The sequence below is a fragment of the Macrosteles quadrilineatus genome, unplaced genomic scaffold, assembly GCF_028750875.1.
Source record: "Macrosteles quadrilineatus isolate MER2022 unplaced genomic scaffold, UCM_ALF_1.0 Scaffold_9__3_contigs__length_116548681, whole genome shotgun sequence".
Classification (NCBI taxonomy): domain Eukaryota; kingdom Metazoa; phylum Arthropoda; class Insecta; order Hemiptera; family Cicadellidae; genus Macrosteles; species Macrosteles quadrilineatus.
In genome coordinates, this window is record NW_026542602.1 from 106,587,443 (window position 1) to 106,593,442 (window position 6,000).

The following is a 6,000-nucleotide window of genomic DNA, read 5'->3' on the forward strand; positions in this document are numbered from 1 at the left end:
TTACATACGGTCGGATATGAATTTAACAACAGATAGTTTTTCGTTGTGAAAATTGTTGTTGCCTGCAACCTCCTCTGCGTAAATAAAATTCAGACGGTTGATGAGCTCGTTGAGGTCTTTGATGTAGCGATATTCAACCGGACCGTCATGGTAGCGTTTTAAACCGGATCCTGTCAATACATCCCTGTCCATATCTTGTTCAATCGGATCGGTCGGTTTGATAACTTCGTCCCAAATAGGTTTTATCATTTTCCGCCATTTTTGTCCTGAACTAGATTTTGGACGTCGTGTAGTAGGGTCATTTTTCTGGAAGATAGAGTTTGTCATCAAAAGCATATCTTTATATGTCTGCCAATCGTTTGATGTGTATTCATTAGACTGCACAAACCCTTTCTTCGTTAAAAGTTTCCAAAGTCCTTCAGTACCTTTAAATCGTTTGTTGTTTACAATAATATCATCATAATCAAACCCAATCGGTTCAGAACCGATTTTTAGTTGCTCATCTATCTCATCGAAATAAATGCCGAATTGAGAGTCACTAGCTCGTGGTAGATATTTAGCTCCGACCACTCCGAGATTAACGACCTTGGTATCCATCAACTGTTTTATTGATTGATCCGCAACTACTTCCATTTTTTCATCTTCATCATCATCGTCTTGAGTGGAACCGATATAACCGACTCGGTCTGGTGTACTAGAGACTGATGGTCTAAAGTTGCGTTTCATTAGCTGGTTGTATTTTTGTTTTTTCAGCATTCCTTTTGTTTTTTTCTCCAGTACCTCATCCTTTTCTTTTTTCTCTTTAATCGCTTTGGTGATAGCCTCGTACTTTTTCTCCCTTACACGTTGTTCCTCCATTTCCCTAACATGTATTTCTCCGAACTGGTTTTGCAGAGTGGTTTGCAGTTGCTCCAATTGTCTAGCTTTTTCAACTGTCAGAGGTTCATCTCGCGTTTTACTTGTTACTCGTGTTGGGGGTTTTGTAATGTCTTGTATTGCATGTGTATTGGGATGGGAGTTTGTAATCTCCTCCAGTTTCTTAGCTCGTTCTTTCTTTTCCTCCTGTTCCGCTGTCCGAAATTTTTTGACGAGATTCTTTTCTAGAGTCTCAAGTCGCTTAGCTTCTTTTGCATCCATTGTGCACTTAGTAACACATAAACACGACGTAAGATTCACATCGTTAATCCAACATGTACATGTGAAACATTTATTGATTGTAGAAACGTTCTTTACATAAATACAACGTTTATTTAGTATAGAAACGCTTTTGATAAAAACAGAACGTTTATTTAGTGCAGAAACGCTCTTTAATTTGAAATATCGTTTTTTAGCATAAACACTATCATTTAGTGTAAATACGCTCTTAAGTATAAAATATCGTTAATGTAACAAAATACACGTATTTGATGCAAAAAAGTTTTTATTAGGGATATAGTGTTTCCTTAAACATACATCTATATTTACCTAGATGCGTTTTTTTAGTAGTGTCTATTGACATAAAACCGTGAGGTTCCGCCCAACACTTTTTACACATGCCTACAAACTCTTGGTATATCATATCAGATCCAACGAAGTCGTTGTATATCTTTTGTGTATAGTGTTTGTTTTGTGTGAATATGCACAAAAGATTAACGTTATTCCTTATTACTTGCATGTCTACCCGCCCGTAGCTCTGACTTAAATAAATGCAAGATACCTGTTTATGACGCCCTCGTATGAAATTGTCTTTTATTTTTGTTTGTTCTTCTAAAAGACAATCGTCAAACACCACCAAAGAGTTGGACTTACATTCGTCTAGAGGTATCAAGTCACTGCAGTTTGAGTAAAAGTATGCAATAGTTGTGCCGAGTGCGTGCTCTACTTTTTCATAGTGTTTACGTAGCTGTGTGTATGCTGGCTGATCAATGGATCGGCTGAATACATAAAGGTTTTTGAACTTTACACCCTTTACGTTATAGATAAAATTGAGCAATAGGTTTGTTTTTCCACACCCTGATGAACCGACTATAAGGCATCTTAATGGGTGTGGTAATAGATTATTTATGGATCCTTCTTCGATGCAGTACACATTGATATCCATTTTAGGACTTATATAAATCCAAAACTATTACACATTCAACGTTTTCGTTTTGAAGCAAGCGATTGTTTTGATCTCGGAGAGTGATGTCGATTCGGTTGATTGTTTGTAAATATACATACTCAGAGGAACGTACAACTTCTCCGTTGGCACTTCATATATCTTGTAGCCATGTGCTACATTCAGGAAGAACGTGTACAACAGTTCTGCTTCCACATGTTTGTGTCTGTGCTCATCGTGGTTGATGTAACTGTGCTCTACGATGTTGCAGTGTACCTCTATGGCATCTACAGCCCTGAAATTGGGTGCGTTTGGTGCAACCAGAAACGTATTGGCATCGTAAAACGATTCCTGCTCGGTTAATGGTTTCTCTCCAGGACTTGAGAATCCGAGGAATGAAGCCACCTTTTCGTCGAGATAAAATTTCAATGGACTTGTTATTGCAATACGATCGTTTTCCCTTTTGATTGAAAATTGGTTGGTAGGTACGTTAAGTTTCAATGCAGTAATATGTTCGTTGATTTTTTCATTTAGTTTTTCAATAGTCCAATATCCCCTTGAGATCGTAAAAGGTGTCGAGATCAGATAAATATTGCTGTCCCAAAAATATATGTTACCTGGTTCTAACATGTTGTTTATGTAGTTCTCCGACATAAAGCTAACTAGAGCTAGTTGGCACTTGCTACCATCACTGAGGCGGATAGGGTGCTCTGGATGGAATGTCATTTGGCATCCTTTGCCCCGGATTTTCACTAGCGGCATCTTTGTCACTTATATCATTACCATTTTGTGGTCTCTTTAAATTTATAATGTCATCGTGTATATTACCCAATATCGTGTTAAGGTTTGTCTGGAATATAATCAGTTTTTCATTTAACTCGTTTAGTTCTTTCCTTACGATCACGTCATAAAGATCTTTTGATCTGCTGACTTTTCCTATTCTTCGATGTCCGTTTAAATTCACCACCTCAGGGTTCGAAACATCGAATGTTTTTGTTAGTCTATCCACCGTTGATTTTACAGTATCTAATTGATATTTGTTTACAACATCATGTTTATCAATTGCATTGGAGACGCTAACCAAACGTTTGCTTTTAAAACCAATGAAATTATCCTTGATGTTCATCGTAGATTCTATTTTACCAAGTCTAGTGTTTAATGCTACATGGCTCGAATCGTCGTTAGGTGTTCTCATCATTTTCTTCATTTCCGAAAGACCTGATTTGACAAGATCTCTAATTTCAGACTTTGTTTGTGATTCAATTTGTAGACGAATTGAGCTTTGGTAGTCCACCTCGTCCCCGAATCTATTGAACAGGAATCTTCCGCTGCCACCACCAACTCCATACGTATTTATCATCCCGTATAGCTCTTATGATATCATCCCAAGGCTCATCACTAGAGTCTCGTCGTAAAACCTCCAAACACAAATGACCACAGATGGGTGGATCATTATACTCTTGAACAGCAATGTCATTATAGAAGAGATCGTTTGAACCTAAATAGCCTATTAGTTCTAGTGGTGGGGGTGCGTTTCCAAACGAATCGAAATAAAACTTTTTGTTTTTGTCTTTAACATAACAAGTCCAATGGGTTCCAGAAGAATCGATATTACCCAGATTCAAGATTCCACATTCAAACTCCATAGGGGCTTCGGGTAATATCTGTCTCATAAACACTCCTCAAAAGCCACGGATACCTAATTGGTTAGCGTAAAGCTCTATTTCTCCCAGTGACATAGGTTCAAACGATCTTACGGGTTTTTTAAAAGAGAGTCCAGCTTGTTGTTGATGCATCGCTTAAGGCCGGCTCCCTTGGGGTCTTTTTCAATTATTGAATCTAGCTCGTTATCGATCAGGTTTTTCAACCACGGCACGAATCGGTTCTTGAGAATCGGTGCCACCTGATGTCGTATCAATGGAGATATGAAACGTTTTCCATATGGCACCTTTGATTCAACCATTTCCAACATCTCTTTCAAAAGACCACCCTCTTTGTTTTTCAAAAGCTGGTCGTAGCTCACAGCCAGACGTAGACCGGTTTTGTTCCGGATAGCTTTTTCAACAGCCTTGTGTTGTGCTTCGTTAAGCAGTATATGATCCGCTCCACGTGAGAGGCTATCATTAGTTAAACCAATTATAGCAGTTCTACGCTTTTTAAACGCGATGCGTAGCTTACGCTTCTGACCGTCGGACAAGTGAATTCTGTGTCTGTGCAGTTCACTCATTTTTAAGTGTTTCCCACTTATATAAGAGCCAATGGAAATCTACTGTATGAAATGCAAAAGGAAAACCACGTCTCAAGACAGTGGGGAGTATGTCAAAACCGTTAACAACAAATGGCGTTTAAATACGACATGCAATATTTGCGGTCAACGTAAAGGCGCCTTCGTCAAAGTTCCAGAACCCAGTATGGCCGCCAAGGAAGTACATAGACCAGTGATCAAGCACTTTCCTCGACGACGTATTGTTACTCTAGGTATAGACGATCTGTGGGCCGCAGATCTGGTTGTCATGAGAAAGTATGCCAGTGAGAATGATGACTATAATTATATGTTAAATGTGATTGATACCTTTTCAAAATTCGCCTGGTCAGAGCCGTTGATGACCAAACGGGGTGCAGAAGTAGCGGAATCGTTTATGCTCATATTGAAGCGAGCAATTGACGTCAATGGTCACACCGCTCCCAGACTGTTACACACCGATAAGGGCAAAGAATTTCTTAACCGTGATTTTAAGTCAGTTTTGCAATCGTACAACATAAAAATGTATCATACTGAAAATGAGGAAAAGAGTGCAATCGTTGAGAGGTTTAATCGTACGTTGAATGAAAAAATGAAAGTCATATTCGAGACTCGAAATTGTTTTCGGTGGTTGGACATAGTTCAAGACCTGTTACATCAGTACAACAATAGTGTCCATCGTACAATTCGTATGAAACCTGCAGAGGTTACTAATGCGGACGTACCTAGTTTGCTTGAGAGGTTCTCCAATATTCCTCACACACCTAGAAAAATAAAATTTCAACTAGAAGACAGAGTGAGGATTGTGGCAAAAAAAGATACGTTTGCCGATAAATACAGTCGCAATTGGACTAGAGAGATATTTACCATATCCAAAGTGCAAGACACCTTTCCAATAACCTATAGAATCAAAGATAAAAGTGGTGAAGAAATAATTGGATCTTTTTATGAGAAAGAGCTACAAAAAACCTTGTGCACACCAGGGCAATAAATAACAACAGTGTAAAACACGAAAAAAATATATTTTACAGGAATAGTTTTTTTACATTTTTATGTACATTCAGTAGGAATTCTTCTATGGCCCCAGGGTAGCGTCCTTATTCCGTCTCGAAGAACACACCGTTTGTCGTCCTTTGGCGAAAGTGATTTCTTGAATTGTGTCGTACTATAAACATCGTGCAGGTGGCTTCGGATGCTGTTGATTTGTCTGTACACATCTTCGAGAGTCTTCAAACATCTGCGATAGTCATCTATTGTGATTTCATTTTCCACCACTGATTTCTTGATTCCTTTAGCCTTTTTAGATGTTTTTATACAATTCAAACCTTCCTCTACGTCAGTGGCATACATTTTTGACTTCAGACCAACGTATTCAACCATGATCAGACCTTCCAGCTCATCTTTCATTTTTCCGAGAACCTTTTTGTTTACTCGAGGCATACCAAAAGGGTTGGAGCTTTGATATGCACTCGTGTCGAACTCGTCAATCATTTCTTTCATGTCCATGTACCAGTCTTCTGTATATATGATGTAAATCAGTGAGTCGGTATCAGTATAGGTGAGTATGACTCGATCACCATATCTGCTCTTCATCACTTGATAGTGGAAACGGTATATAAGGGTTTTCGACACATCTAGAATAGCCGCCCCCACGTAAATCGGTTTGTTGAAAAGAAGTGAT